The 16,793-nt window shown below is 43.2% G+C and overlaps 1 protein-coding gene across 1 annotated transcript in view; it reads left to right on the forward strand.

Annotated features, from left to right (window-relative positions):
* The window catches only part of LOC105492692 (kinesin family member 5C), a 154,254-nt gene extending 147,576 nt beyond the window's left edge, over window positions 1-6,678 (forward strand). The window contains exon 26 of the mRNA XM_011759927.2: window positions 2,987-6,678. The gene's annotated coding sequence lies outside the window, so the exon portion shown is untranslated. The remainder of the gene's footprint in view (window positions 1-2,986) is intronic.
* The last annotated feature ends 10,115 nt before the right edge of the window (window positions 6,679-16,793 follow it).

The raw sequence follows: 16,793 nt of genomic DNA on the forward strand, positions 1-16,793 counted from the left end.
GACTGGGTTTTAAAGATTCTGCAGACTCCCCAGTCTCTCTGGGATTAGAACAGTCAGAAATGCTGTATCTCATTTACCTTTGAAATTTATATCTATTTTCTCCCATGAATTTATCTAAGGAGATGAAGATCCCGATAGTGGGAAGGATGGATGGGAGCATCCTACTGGAATCCTTGTTTCTTGGGCCTGCTGGAAAGACTTCTCAGCAGACAGGCCTGTAGAGATCCTTAACTGGGGATGAAGAGGAACGCTGCATCCTAGTAAAGAAAGGACCCTTTATTGGCAGAGTTCCTGTGCTTTTCCCTTCAGCAACCTGTCACAATCTCAGTTCTCCTCCCTCACGCTCCTTGAGGTGACTAAACTAAGCAGGTAGGGCCTCCTTTGTGGCCCCGCATTTCTTCCAAACTATCAGCCAAAACCTGCTGAATCTTGCCCAGCGGGGATCGGGGGTTTTGACTGAAGGGCCTTCCAGGGGGAAATCATGTCACTTCATGGTCTGCTGGAGTTACTGAGGCCGCCCCATTGCATTTGTGTCTAGTGCTTGCTGTGTCAACACAGTTTGGCTGCAAACATTGCGTCAGGTCATAATCCCACAGTCCAAGGTATGTGCCGGCACCTCCCTGCCTCCAGGCACGCAGGACAGCCATCTCATCCGAGCAAGGGGATCTCATCTGACCAGGGCGATGGCGTGCGTGGAGAAACGACCTGGGAGAAAGTGAAATGGCAATTTCAGTGGTGGCATTCAGGCAGCACTCCTATTGGTTTTCAGCTCAAAATGGATTTTAAATAACAACTATGACCATGCTTTTAGGTTTTTCACTTCTAATACTGACAATAAGCCCAAAATTTCACCAGAAAGGCCATGTTCTTCCCAAAGATATCTTACTCTCTGTGACTTCTAAAAATGACAGGAATATCACCCTCTAGGGTTGTTTAAGCCCTTCTTAGTTTTGTAGCTTTGCCGTTGTGGGAGATTATACCAAATGAGTTCTCTGAATATTTTTTCTTGTCAGTGAAGAGGTGGTTTTGTTTTTGTTTTTGTTTTCATTTTTTTTGAGACTGAGTCTCACTCTGTTGCCCAGACTGGAGTGCAGTGGCATGATCTCAGCTCACTGCAACCTCTGCCTCTGAGGTTCAAATGATTCTCCTGCCTCAGCCTCCCAAGTAGCTGGGACTACATGTACATGCCACCATGCCGCACTAATTTTTGTATTTTTAGTAGAGTTGGGGTTTCACCGTGTTGGCTGGGCTGGTTTTGAACTCCTGACTTCAAGTGATCCACGTGCTGTGGCCTCCCAAACCAAAGTGCTGGGATTATAGGCATGAGCCACTGCACTTGACCAAGAGGTGGTATTTTTAAAAAGAATGTGTGTGGTTTTTTTTTTTTCCTACTCAGTTTCTGTTCTGTATTTCGTCTCCCTTTTTCTCGCTTTGCTTTTTTTCTACTTTTATAACCCCTTTCTAGACAGAGAATTTTTCTATTTATATGTAACTTACATCCTGTTGGTTTATACAAAATATGTGAGGTTGTTTACAATATTATAACATATAAATCAGGAGAGTGAAGAAAAAAAAAGAGCATGGTAGCGGGAATCTGAGATATTACCACAGTTGGGTACCAAATGTTGATATAAGCCTTCTAGAGGCAAAACAGAAAGCATGTGTCAGGTTATGGAGGGCTCTTCTTTCTTTCTTTCTTTCTTTCTTTCTTTCTTTCTTTCTTTCTTTCTTTCTTTCTTTCTTTCTTTCTTTCTTTCTTTCTTTCTTTTAATCAAAAGATAATTTGGGCTTTTCTTAGTGGCGGTTGTATTTCCAGTACCAGGTAATTCCATGTTTTTCTCAAGGATAAGGCTCTACCTCCCTCTTTTGTCATCCCTGTCCCCAGCCCCTAGAGTACCATGAGCTCTGCACAAAACCCATAGCAGGGTCTCAGAGCTAGCGCCTCCAGCTGGTGACAGGAAGCAGAGCCTTTCAGTGTCTTCTGAAAGTTGAGCTTACTGGTGTTGGGTACAGGCTGACAGAGGCCACTCAGGCTGGTCTAGACGTTCATCCTGGAGATGTGCCCAGCACCAGCCGAACCTCTGGTGGGAAGTGGAATAAAATGGAAGGGGGTGGTCTTTTGGAGAATCTTATTATCCGATGGAGACGAAGCATACCTTTGGGAACTGGGAACCTCTTTCTACAGAGAGCCTGGGTTAGGGCCCTGTTGCACCTGCTTGCTATCCTAAGTGCAGGCAAATGAGAAATGTTTTAATTCCCCCTTAGGAATGAGAAAATACATTATGTTACTTTGAATATCCATAGCCTCAACAGATACTAATTTATGGAAGAGAACGTTGAGACTGTCAGGACTAAATACTTAAAGCAAAATCAGGAAATAGGAGGTTGTGCTGTTCATGTGCTGCTATCCACATGTGTCTTTTGAGCTCTCAAAATGTGGCTAAGTCCAAATTGAGATGGGCTGAAAGTGTAAAATATACACCAGATTGCAAACACTATTGTGTGGAAAAAAAAATCTCAGTAGTAATATTGTAATGTAAACGATCTCAATATGTAATACCAATTACATGTTGAAATGATACTATTTTGAATATATTAGGCTATATAAAATATATTACAATTAATCTTACCTATGTCTTTTCACTTTTTAATGTAGCCACTAGAAAATTTAAAATTAAATATGTGGCTTGGCCAGGCACGGTGGCGCACCCCTGTAATCCCAGCTACTTGGGAGGCTAAGGCAGAAGAATCACTTGAACCCGAGAGGCAGAGGTTGCAGTGAGCCAATATTGCGCCACCGCACTCCAGCCTGGGTGACAAGAGTGAAACTCCGTCTCACAAACAAACAGAAAATATGTGACTTATGTTATATTTGTATCTGACAGCTCTGGTCTAAACATCTAGAATTAAACAAAACTTTTTTGAGAAGTAAATTTCTACTGTGTTCTCTAATTCCTATGTTTTCTCTTTGGTTCTCTTTCAACAGATATGACTCCACATAGCATGTCAAGGACTACATTAATCACCAATTCCTTTATTTTTTTCCCCCCTACAGTTTCCTTTTTTTTTTTTATACTTGCTTACTCCAGCCATCTGCAGTATACCAGTTTCAGGTCTTTTGAGCTGTGTAGAGTTTCTGTGTGTACAGATGTGTGCTCGGACTTTTCTCTTTTTGAGAAATCTGAAGGAGATGGTTGCAGAAGATCCACTTACTACTCAGAACCATTGCCGCTGACTCGGCCTCCGGGGTGTTGGGTGGTTTCTGGGTGGTTCCTGGAGCCTCCTCTGGCAGTGCACTGTCCCATCTGTACGCCCTAATGTGCCATTCCCTGGAGGGGAACAACCAAGTACCGTGGAGGCGGGAGACCATGCTCTGCCTCAACTGTCTGGTTTCCTGTAAAATAAACACATTATTTTATATTTTTAGGGAACAAAAAGTGCTGCTCTAGGGTTCAAAGTTTTCATTCTGAACACTTTTCCGAAACAAATTACCCCGAAGACACATTTTGAATATCCTGGTCACATCTTTGGATCTGTAAAATATACCTTTTAGTAATGGCACCTGTTAAAATGCAAAGCAAATTTCTTTGGGGCAGAAAAACAATCTGACAGTAGCAGTGTAGAAATTGTTCATTCAGATACATCTGTGTCAATGCAAAAAGTCATAAAATTCACCTCCGAGCTGCTTGCTTTTCAACCTGCAGCAACTAGTCTCGGCTGGCCGGTTTGAACGTCATTCTTTCAGAAGTGCTGAAAATGCTGCAAAGTTTTAAGTGGAAATGTGGCTGCCCCTCTCCTCACTTCTTCCTCCCTGATCGTTCTGGAGCTGGCATTGGGAACGGCTGCTTTCTCTAACCATTTTCAGCTTGAGTGGGTATTGCTGAAGAAATCCAGCATCATTCCAGCAGTTGAAAAAGGAAGCCTTGGGGAGAAAGTACTTGACACAATTTTGTTCTTTGTGCTTGTATATGAATAAGTTGCCATGAATAAGTTATTATTTCAACCCATCATTGCCGACTGTTTGTATGAGTTCTTTGGCACCAAATAGGTTTCATCTTCTTAGGCACAATTAGAAAAAATCCATGTAGATGGATATTTTACATCTAGTTATTGCTCTATCCAAATACATGAATCTAAAGCTGAATCAACCCTTGCTTCCAGTTGTACTTATTAAGAAGATCAATTTCCAAGTAGTAAAGTTTTCAGGGAAACTGACAAAGATTCAGTTAAATTGGCCTTGTGTGCTGCTATTTGTTTTGACAAATTTGGGGGTAAGTCAATGACAACCAAACCAATCTTGGTGAAAGCTCCTATCCTATCGTGTTGTGTGCCCAAGATGAGGAGCTGGCACTGTGCCCTGAAGCTTTCACCACTGTAATGAAATATATGCTAGGGGAGATTTTGGGCTTTTCTCATGACTGTGTGAGTCGAAGGTAGTTCAACTGTGTGTGTGTGTGTGTGTGTGTGTGTGTGTGTGTGTGTGTAAAGTGCTAAGAACTGTGCATTGACATCCAAACATTTCTTGTATAAAATTTCCCGAGCAAAGCAAACCTGCTTTGACTTAATTTATTTGTTAAATGTTGCACTTTGTTTATGTATGTTTTGTTTTTGGGGGGGAATAAGGAGAGGGAGGAGGACAAACTATTGAAGTATTTATTTCGTGAAGATGGCAATTTTGCATTTGTTTAAATTTTTTTTATTCTTTAATTTTGTTATCATTGCCAGCCCAATATACCTGCTCCATCATTATTTGCAGTCTGATAAAAGGGTCCTTGTGGGGCAGGTTTTGCAAAGTTTATCAGGTAATAACATATGCCACATAACCTTGTTAATATGTTTGCTTCTGATTTGGGCAGCTAAAACATTGGTGTTTGGGATAATTGCCAATTATTAATTGTCATTACCACTACTCTCCATTACTTTTTGTTTGGAAATTGAACAAAGGTCAGTAATGGTGTTTGGCTCTTGTTAATATCCATCATAAAATAGATTGTTTTAGATTCTCTCCAGAGTGATTTTTCCCTGGGTACCCCCTTTCTAGTTCTAAAGAATTGCTTGGCACTTTCATGTTTCAAAGGGAAACATTCACTTGTAGTTCCATTTTGCTTGATCTCTACAAGGGACTGACAACATTCGCTTTACTTTTATTCACAGAGAAAGTTGGCTTTGATGTCTCTTAAAGATAATTCTGCTAGTTGCTGATCAGCCAGTCAGTTCACCTAGCTTCAATCTTTATAGGACTTCTAATCTAATTTTCCTATACTGTGACTAAAAGGAAGGCAAATTATTGGAATGGATTATTCAAATGGATCCTTAAATATTGTTATGTATAGTAAGCCAGTTATTATATCAGGACCATGTTCTCTGTAGGCCACTTTCTAAAAAAGCCACATATGTGCAATTTTCAGGTTTTTAGACTATTGCTCCCTGTACTTTAAGTGTAAAAACCACACTTCTGAACAACTAAGCTCGTGATTATGATTTTGGTTATATGCAGCTTTTGACAAGCGTGTATTGTGTCTTTTTCTCCTCTATGAATAATTTTATATTTCATGCTACTTCTTCAAAGTTTACTCTTTGATGCTCTAAGAGAACAGCCAGATGGTTTATACGAATAATCTTTATCTGCAGGATGGTGGATTGGTAAATTAGGAGAATGTTGTTTGAGATATCAAGATTTATGGTTGGAAACTAAAATACATAATGCCAAATGTGTTTTTGTCAATTACTAGAGAATTCTGTGCAAACATATCATCTCTTCAAATGCTGCACACTTCACTTTTGTTAAACAGCAGGTAGTAGATAGAAAAATAACAGTTTCACATTAAGACTTTTAAAGGAACTAGAACCATGTGATTAAGAAATCAGAATTTATAGATACACTGGGATAAATGAAGAAATAAAAAGGTTTGCCTAGAATGTAGCATCTAGTGACTTTTTTAAAGCCCTAAAGTTTACATAAAGAAGCTCTAGTTCCTATAGAAATAACTGAAAGCAAATAAAAGTTCTTAACAATCCCCTCTTTTGAAGTGCATTTTTTAAAGCAGGGCAGGAGACATTTGGACTCTAGCTATATGACATATTGGGAAAGGCCGAGGGTGGAGGGAAGATTTCACTTCATTGTCTAGTCCAGAATCTTGAGCAAGCTAAAGAAACCATCGTAATCTAAAATTGCTTCATTTAACACTAACAATTTAGACTTTTTAAACCAAGCATTGAATAATGGCTGGATAACTGCCAAAGGAAGCACCGCTCCATGAAGTCTGCTTACTTATTTAAAAATTGTGTATCAATTTTAAATACTGTTCATTGTGTGCAGATATAAGGGGAATAGGGCATTCTGTAGAATTATCCATGTCTAGTTTGTAAAGTGTGTCCTGTGTACTGCAGATGTGTGTTCTCTGGGCTTTATGTATCTGTACAGTAGCTTTCACATTTAAAAAATTGTGGACAAACTTGTCTGGGGGGTTTGAGGGGAGAATGGTGGTTTATATCAATAATGATGCTGTACTATAGTCCATGTAACAAAAGATCTGGAAGTCACCCTCCTTTGGCCCGCGGAAAATTTTGGTAATCTTCTAGGTTCTAAAATGAAGATGTATGGGTACTCTGGCAGACTGCATGTTGTATAATTTGAAAAATACTAGAAGTGGAAAATAAAATTCAATTAAACTTTGACTGGTCTGTTTCTGCTTATTTGAGTCATCCTGAAGATATGGTCATTGGAGATGTCAGTGCCTGGGTGAGGATAAGCCATTTTCTGGCCTCAAAAGAGTTCACTTCAAGTAAGCAGGTGCCCCAATACGCAGCATAAGCAAAGTCAACCTTGACCATTTTTGCTTTTACTTTGCTTAAATATCCGCTCTAAACTTTTTTTTTTCATTTCAGAACTAAGAAAACTTGATGTTTGTCACTTCAGTTCTGAAAAGATAGCAACTGATGTAAAAAAAAAAAAAAAAGTCTTACTAGCTTTTTTTTTTTTTTTTTTTTGAGACGGAGTCTCGCTCTGTCGCCCAGGCTGGAGTACAGTGGCGCGATCTCGGCTCACTGCAAGCTCTGCCTCCCAGGCCCACACCATTCTCCTGCCTCAGCCTCCCGAGTAGCTGGGACCACAGGTGCCCGCCACTGCGCCTGGCTAATTTTTTGTATTTTTAGTAGAGACGGGGTTTCACCGTGTTAACCAGGATGATCTCGATCTCCTGACCTTCTGATCCACCCGCCTCAGCCTCCCAAAGTGCTGGGATTACAGGCGTGAGCCACCGCGCCTGGCCTTACTAGCTTTTTTAAAAGTAGGAATGACTGAAAGCTCAGCAGAGCAGTGTATTCACTGAATATCTGAGTCTCTTCTTGCTTGAGAAGGGCATTAATTCTCCACCAAATGAATTGGAGCCCTATTTGCATATGTTGAAAGATTATCAGCATCTTTTGAGGATTTGGGGTGTTTATATTCCTGTTTAACCTACTGATTCTTAGTGTTAATGTACAGGTCTGAGATCTTGTGAGAGGACACTGGAGCATGAATCCTTTGGAGGCTAACCAGTGCCAGGACACAGGATAATTTTTTTTTTCTGCTATCATAACAAGGAGACTTCCCTACCTTGGGTCACTAGAATCGTGTGACCATGCATGACATTGTGTATGTAAAGCATCCTCATTCTTGTGCTTGGTTTGATTAACGGTGTATGAGAGCCAGACAGTAAACCTCTTTCCCTTAATTGATTAAAAATGGAAAGGATAGATGTCAAGTGAACGTGTAATTAAGGGCACTGCAAATGGTGTGCTTTTATGCTGTCTTGCCCATCTTTTTCGAAATTGTTATTCTCCCAAGAACTCTGAAGAAGTTTCCAGATACCAGATTGTTAAAAGTGACTTATGTAGTAAACTTCAAACGTGGCAGTTGAATATTCAGCTGATGCCTGTGTGTTATAGATGGGAAAGCAGTTCTCTGAAAGAACCAGATTACAAAGCAAATTTCAGTATCAATGGGAAATGACTCCCACAGATCCCAGAACACAGCGGCTCTGCGATGCAATCGGACTGCATTGATACCAGTGTTCTCTTGGTTCCTGCAAGCCTTTCTTGAGGTTTCTTGTTTCACCAAGCTCTGAACTGGCCTCTGGCTTTGCCTCAGAAGCACAGAGCTGGAGTATCTGTGGGAGAAAGTGGAACTGGAGCAATAATCTGCAAAGGCAATTACTGGTGATGTGTGTATTGGCAGGTTTCATTCTAGCATTTGTGACAGGTCGTGTCTTGTTATTTGTCTTGTGTACATAATACACTGAACAGAGGTAGGAGTCACCTCTTGGATGACACATTAGTTGAAAATGTGGGTTTACTTGACAAAAGGCATCCCAAGCCATGGAGTTTTCACTTTCCTTTTGGTGTTTGGTGGTTCTTTGTCCAATTTGCAAAGAAAACACCAATCTCTCTTGTGGTTAGTTGGGTTCAAAATAATGAAAAAAAAAATCCCATAGGTAACCACTGTTGGTGGTCTTTCTGCCTCCAGTACCCTGGATGGCAAAGGCTGGGATTCTCCACCTGCTTTGCTTCAAGAGCAGTTTGTTCTGGACTTCCAGGAGGCCCTCTTTGCCGTCGAGCAACTTTCAAACCTTCACCCTTCCCCATGCCCAGATCGCAAATGATTATCATACTGTAGCTGTTCAAGATTTACCTACAACAATATTTTATTCCTTCAGAATGTACATGAAATTAAGAGAAATTGACAAACTTGTTCTGGATGAAACGAAACAGCATCAGAATCTCGTAATGCTCAGAAAGCTACAATGAGCAGTCAATTATTTCCAGGGCACTATTCTGGCTGTGTGCCAGATACTGTTTTAAGTGCTTTACAGGTATTAATCCATCTAATCCTCCTAATAACCCCATGAGGAATGCACCATTATCTCTCCTTTACAGGTAAGGAAACAGGCGCAGAGAGGTTAAGTAGCTTGCCCAAAGGTCTCACAGCTGACAACAGGAGGCTCCAGGACTGAAACCCACACAGTCTGGTTCTAAGGTTCATGTTCTCAACAGGTAGTAATACTGCCTCTCTGAATAGTAATTGGGATATACATATATGTATGTGTGTGTGTGTGCCTCTCTCACTCACTCTGTCTCTATAGTGATAAGCAGCAGCCAACCTCAAAAACCCTTTTGTAAAGAATTTATACAAAGCTTTATGCCTTTGCAACTTTTCTGTTCTCTCCTTTCATTGGAATCTGAGACCTCATTGTTATTTGAATTACTTTAAGCAATCAAATGCATCTAGGAAAGAAACAATAATGCAGGAGGATGCCTCATAGCAAGGGTGCCTGATGACACTGAACTCTACAGGAAGGCTGCATTTCAGGAGTGCCCTTGTCAGAATCTTTGTCATACCTAACATACTTAGAAGAAGTGTAGCCATTACTCTGTCAGTTTTCAAATTGTGTGTCATAAGAATTTAACTTATCATCCATGTGGATTTATTTTTCTTTAAGGTACTAATTCTTTCTGTCTGCATTAAAACATGTATAACCTATATTTTTCTGCTTCTTCAGTAAAAAGCTCTCAGTACTCTCTTGCCCCACCTGAAATGGCTCTCAGGAAAGGGTTGAGGGGCACTGGATGGGTTTCCTGTCATTCCCAGGGATGTGTGAGGCCTCAGACGAGGCTGTCCCTTACCTCACCTCTGGCCCCATCATGATGACTAATAGGATCTCGTTTCAGAGCTCTAGGTTTTAGAAAAAAGAAACATGCCAATCATACCATACATGCATGTGCAAGTGCAACCACAGAAGGCTGAAAACAATGGGGTTCCCTTACGAGCTCCTCCCTTTACCTGTGCTTCTCTTGTCTGAGGGTATTCTGATGGGCTACTGGGGAGCAAGGCTGGTGGCAGATGTATCTAGGTGACACGATGCTGACTCCGTCAGCCAGCGTCCACCTGGCTGCCTGCCTGCAGATGGCAACCTCCAGCCCAGTGTCCTTGCTGCCCTGCAGCACCTTTCTGGGACCTACATGGAACAGCAAAATACCTCTGGAGTACTGGTTGGCAGGCGGTAGTACTGCTGAGTAACTCCACATGGAAAGAATGATGTATGCAGGAGCTGGATCCGACTCTCAACTTCCCATCCACCAGCTGGGGGGTTGTGGTCAGTGGTTTAACTATGCAGAGTCTCAGTGAGCTCATCTCCATACCTGAATTTAGCTCACGATGCTCCATTCTTCACAGTGCCTTTCGGGGATCAGAGGAGAAACTGTAGGAAGACATTTTACAACAGTGCTACTCAAAATAAGGGATTGTTATTGTCAAAAACTTCCTAGGAGAAAGTATGTTCATCTTGGACCCCAGCTATTGCCTTCTACCTGGCATCACCAATATTTAGAGTAGAAGAGGAGAGAATATGCGGAGACATTGGGAATTGTCTGATTCTACCCAGTGACATCAAATCTCTTTGTAGCTCTCCATGTAGGGTTCTTTCTTTTCCCACGGTCTTGGTCAGCCGGGGCTGCTATAACAAAATGCCATAGACTGGGAGGCGTATAAACAACACACAGCTAGTTTTCACAGTTCTGGAGACTGGAAGTCCAAGTTCAGGGTGCCAGCCAACACAGTCAAGTTCTGGTGAAGACTTCTTCCTGGTTGCAGATTCCTGACTTCTTGCTGTGTCCACACATGGTGGAAGGGAGGAGAAAGTTCTCTGGGGCCCCTTTTATAAGGGCACTGGACTCATTCATGACTAATGACTACTAAACTCACCGTGATGACCTAATCACCCCAAAGGGCTCTACCTGCTAATATTGGATTAGGATTCCAGCATATTAATTTTGGGGAGACACAAACATCCAGTTCATTGTACCCACTTCACCCTCTTTCCTCTTGGGGGAAAACACACTCTTAGGGTATTTCATGAGTAGAGAATATGACCTACCCTCTGAAGTGTGGTGTAGGGAATAGGGTTTCAGGCTAGTTTCCACGCTTTATGCCTTGTGGCTTTTCACACCAGAGGGCTCAGGTAAGTGCCCTTCACTCAATGTCCTGGCGCTGGATCATGAATCAAGTCCATTCAGTTTCCCATACATGGAAGCAGAAGCCCAGTAATCACGGTTAATGCTGAGAGCCAAAATCCTGGCAGAATATTTGTAGGAGCTTAACAAGTTCCCCAAAGGGAGATTAGAGATGCTCAAGGAGTCACTTAGCCAAACCAGCACACAAAAGCACACTCGGCTTCTGCCAGCATCTGGAAACAAGGTGTCTGCTTCCCTTCCATAACCCAGGTATTGGAAAGTTCCTGTCCCAGCACACACAGCAGAGGCAGGAACCCACTGTTCAGTACAAGATGACTGTCCACATGCGGGCCTGCTGCTCCTAAACACCAGATGACTGTGATAAGGGCTTCTGCTTTAAATGCTTTGTCTCCAGACTGTCATAAACCCATGAGAACATCAGAATCCAAAGAGTTGAAGTCACGTGTCCAAGACCATTTTGTTAGTTTTGACTGCAGAGCTCAGGTTCCGTCTCTTACAGTCCTCTGCTTGTCCATCTTAGTGATACGGGTTGGAAGCTGCTATAGAATCCCGCCCCCAATCTTCCCTATGAGTTGTTGTCAACAAATAGTGCTTTCCAAATAGCTTTCCCTTTCCTATATTGAACAAATAAATTGGAAAGTTCTTAAAGAAATAAAGAGTATACCACCAGGACTTTGAAGAGAGGACTGTGAGGGACATTGGGTATCATCTGGTTCCACCCAGTGAGGTCAAATGACTTACCTTGCACCTTGCACACCGTCAGGAGAGAGCCCAAGCCCAGCGCACCACCCACCTCCTCACAGGGCTCACTCTGCTGGACCAAGCCTGAGCAGGCAAAGACCAAAGCTAGTCACAAGAATGGCACTAGCAATGCACCTTCCTGACTCCATTAGCCGAAGTATTGACATTAGTTGTGTGGAAATGTTTTGCTACAGTCATCTGTTGAGTGAGTACTGTGTGGCAGGAACTTCGGCAGTGTAGACTGGAGTTCCAGGAGTTCCAACCCTTTCTTTATCAACCAAGTGCCTCAAACAAGTTGTCTAACCTCTCTCAGTATCGCGCCCGGCTCACAATGCATTCTGGAATGGCTAGTCCTTCACATGCATTCTGGAATCTCTTCCAAGGAATGAGTGAGGGTGGCACTGTTATTCACCCCAAATACAGATGAAAAAACTGAGGTGTGGAGATGTTAAGTGAGTGGCCCAACATCACAAATCAAGGTAGAGGTGGAGCTGGCTCCAGAGTCCACATTCTTAACCAAGAGGCTGAGCTCTCCTGGGGTCACATGGCTGCTGAGGAGTGCAGAGGGACTGGGTTCACATCCTGCCTCACTTCCTGAGCTGAATTTACTCCCAAATCTAAGCTGCTTCGTATGGAAGCAGCTGAAATCTTCATATGATGAACTGAAAAAGCCTTTTGTAAAAACGTTAGTGTTCATTCATTATTTCAATAAATATTTGAGCACCTATCTTATACCAAGGATTGTTTTCAGAGCTGGAGAGAGAAGTGAATAAGACAAGATAGAGTCTTCATTTCCTTAGAAGCAAATTATAAACAAACGAACAACACTTTCTAAAATGACTTAGTATATTCAAGTGCTATGAAAAGAATAAACCAGGGTGCTGTGATGGCAAGTAACTCCAGTCTAGTTTTGACTGGGTGGCCAGGGAAGGCCTTAGTGAGTGAGGGAGGCAGCCATGCAGAGACTGGGAGACAGTTGCAAACAGATGAACAGGAGCTGCAAAGTTCCTCAGGAAGGATTGTGCTTGGTGTTTTAGTGGTAATAGAACTCTGGTTTTACACAGATAATGTTCTCCACACTGGCATTTCTTTCCCTCATTTACCTATCAAAAGGACAATGAGGGCTGGGTGCAGTGGCTCACACCTATAATCCCAGCACTTTGGGAGGCCAAGGCGGTAGGATCATGTGAGGTCAGGAGTTCGAGACCAGTCTGGCCAACATGGTGAAACTTCGTCTCTACTGAAAACACACAAAAAAATTAGTTGGGCGTGGTGGCACACGCCTGTAATCCCAGCTACTTGGGAGGTTGAGGCAGGAGAATCGCTTGAACCCTGGAGGTGGAGGTTGCAGTGAGCTGAGATCGCACCATAGCATTCCAGCCTGGGCAACAGAGTGAGACTCTTTCTCAAAAAAAAAAAAAAAAAAAAAATGAGTATGTTTGTGTTGCCTTCAGAAGTAAGAAGCAAACTGGAATAATCAACTTCTTCTTTCCTGGAAATACAACGCCAAAGGCATTTGCGCATTTTTGTGGCTAGCAATGTTGTGGGCAGACCCATATATTTGTAGCCCACGCTTCAGTGCCTGCTCTGAAACCCAGGTAAAAGAGGACAATTTCATCCTGGCTGATGTGTTTTAACCAGCCAGGCAAATTCACATGGATCCACAGGCCCCGAGAGTGTAAAAAATAATACCGAGGGATACATATGGAGAAGCTGATTTGCTGCCCAACCTCAGGGTCAAGCACAGGTCTGAGCGGGCCACCTGTATCTTTCTAGAGTCATCTTGTCAGCGAAATGGAGCTGCTGCTACCTGCTACCTTGGAAAAGCTGCTTGCTGGCCTCGTACGTGAGAGGTATGCCCAACTCACTTCGGGGAGGTTATTTCAACTTTTTGCTACATCAGGACTCTGCGACTGGTGAACATCAAAAACCCAAAGAAACACACACATCCTTGCCTGCCCTTGGTAAGCCTGGAGAGAATTTCACTGGTCAATAAGAGATGATTCTGAATTTTGTCTGATTATTCTGGAGCTGACATTTTTGGGCGTCATATTTAACATGGTCATTTTTGAAGCATAACTTTGATAACCACTCTTGCCGAGGCAGCTGCCTGCCCTGTTCTTGCTTCAGATACAGTTCCTGCTGAGATCTGCATGGAAAGAAGTATTTCCCACTATGGGGCTCACACAACTAAATGGCACCACTGAAATCCCCTGTCAAGTCCCCTGGTTGGTGTCTAATTAGTGTGTGGCTTTAGGAAGCGGGACAACACGTTTACATTTTTGCAGGCTATTACCTGAACGTGATCGCTGAATAGCCTCTGCTGTTCAAATAGTAATGCTGCATACAATGAGAAATGTGTGTGTGTGTGTGTGTGTAGGAGGACACACCCCTGCTCACTAGCAGAAGTGACATATCTGCAATCCTGTGTCAAGAGGGGGATCTAGGCTTCCTTAAGATTTAAGCAGTGAACACAGAGGTGGCTGCATTGTTTTGTTTTGTTTTTTTTCTGGGGGATGGGGGGCAGGAATGGAGTCTTGCTCTGTGGCCCAGGCTGGAGTGCAGTGGTGCGATCTCAACTCACTGCAACGTCTGCCTCCTGGGTTCAAGCGCTTCTCCTGCCTCAGTCTCCTGAGTAGCTGGGATTACAGGCACCTGCCACTATGCCCTGCTAATTTTTGTCTTTTTAGTAGAGATGGGGTTTTGCCATGTTGCCCAGGCTGGTCTCAAACCCCTGACCTCAAGTGATCTGCCTGTCTCGGCCTCCCAAAGTGCTGGGGTTACAGGTGTGAGCCACTGTGCCTGGCCGGCCGTACTTCTTCTTGTCCTCCTACGAGAAGCCCGATTTTGTTTTCGGAGTGCTCCTTGTGTGAACTGGGGTTGTGGGAAGGAGTGACATTTCCCCTCCTTTGTTCAGGTGAGGTGAAGACTTGACTCAGAGGTGAGGGAGGCCCTTGACTGACGTGGGGTGGGAACTGTTTCGAGCTGTCCTCATCTCTGGGCCTGCTTCCTGACCTGTGAAATGAGAAGGTTGGGTGGGATCAGTTTCCCAAGCTTGCCAGTAGTGAGTAGCCCCTGGAGCGCTCATTCAAAACCCGCTCTGCTCTCCCAAATGAGAATGTTTAGGAATGAACTCTGTCATGAGCAGACATCCAAGTGATCCTCCCCTTCAAGGATATTTGGAAATGGTGGTCTGAGCAGTCTCTAACAGATCTTCCAACTCCAAAACTCCTGTCTCGGCTATGTCTGGAATGCAGTGACTCCTAACTATTCCTGAGACCCAAATGGCTTTGCAAGTCTAACGACAGCTGTGGATGCTCTGTTTAGTAAAAATGTATACAGACACAGAATATCAAATTCAGTTGCAGGGTCTGTGGCTCTTGATTAAGAATTCCTACTCTAAGGTTAACCCTTGAAAGAGAATGTAAGCATTCACTTGAGCCAGGCATGAAGCAGCTGCTCACTAAAGGGCAGTTATTATGCTATTTCTGTCTCTTAGCTTTTCTATGAAATTCTAGCATTATTATCTCAATTGTATAGATGAGGACACTGAGGCATAGTGAGATTAGCATGCATTGTTAGTTGTGGCTGAATTTAAACTCAGTCTGATTCCAGAGCCAGTGTGAACTTAAAATCTGGGCTACCTGATAAAGTGGTTATCAGTTTTGCCTACTTGAATTCATGGCACTTTCTGCTCCTAATATTTCTGGCCACTTCCCTATACTTCCTTATAGTAGTCATAATTAACTGAGCAGCTACTATGTGCCAGGAATGCTACACACATTGTCTCATTGAAAAAAGTCCTCAGAAAACGATATACAGTTTTGTTTTGTTTGTTTTTTTTTTTTGAGACGGAATTTCACTGTTGTTGTCCAGGCTGGAGTGCAATGGCACAATCTCGGCTCACTGCAACTTCCGTCTCCTGGGTTCAAGTGATTCTCGTGCCTCAGCCTCCCGAGTAGCTGGGATTACAGGTGCCCATCACCATGCCTGGCTAGATATACATTATTAATGTACATGTTGAGTCCTAAGTAAAAACAGGAAAAATTAGGAAGGTAAATGTATCCTAAGACTCAGAAGTTTTTTGGATTGTTGTTTCTTTGGATAATTTATATTTCATTATACTATCAGAGAACTAGAGATAGAGCAGAAACTGAAGATTTTCTAGTTCAAATATCATTCTCCTAGAGACCAGTAGAGAATAGCAATAAATAGTTATTTGCAAGGATTAGTTAATTCATTCTAGAGTCTTACGAAGTCTATCAATGGTTTTGTCCCTATTTCCAGCATTTTAATGTTGATCAGATGTGGGCTGGCTCTCTTTGCACTGCTAGGCAGAGCTACTGTTCACTGAGCAGGTGCTTTGTGCTGGCACTGTGCTCGAGCACTTTACATGGATTATTTCACTTCAGATACCCCTTTTAAGGAAAAAACTTCAAGCAGAGATCTTGTCTGATTTCATGGCTGCACATTTTCCAAGTAGGAGAAATATACAATTGAGGAACACGCCCAACGCTGCTCAGCAAGCCCAGGAGGTGGGGAGGGAGAGATCACGCGCAAGCAAGCACTGGGACAGAACCTGTACCCTCCTGATGATTCTTAGGCCTGTCTGGGTGGCATCACTTGGCAGACTGGCCCAGCCAAGATCACACGCACAGCAGGAGGATCCTCAATCACAGGGGATCACATGCTCTACTGACTGAAACCAACACATAAAAAGGTCTAGGCCCATTTCACGTGAGACCCAGAGGGGCTCCTTTGCTCAGCCCTACCTGCTGGTGCAAGTGGCTGTCCCAAAGCGCAGGCCCCACCACAGCCCCACCCTGGGACACCAGACTCCCTGCCACCATAGAGGGAGTGGCAACAGGTAGGGCACACCTAGGTAGGGCATCCCATATAACCTTTTCTAGGTTGGCCTTGCCCAGTGTGACGTAGCCAGCCAGGCAACACCAGATCTGAAATACCCATCTGTGCAGAACCCACTGAAGGGGTTGGGTGTCTAGACCTTAAGAGTGTTAGGCTTGTTGTCAGTGGAGGGGTGG

Source organism: Macaca nemestrina, chromosome 11 (genome assembly GCF_043159975.1).
Source record: "Macaca nemestrina isolate mMacNem1 chromosome 11, mMacNem.hap1, whole genome shotgun sequence".
Lineage (NCBI taxonomy): Eukaryota > Metazoa > Chordata > Mammalia > Primates > Cercopithecidae > Macaca > Macaca nemestrina.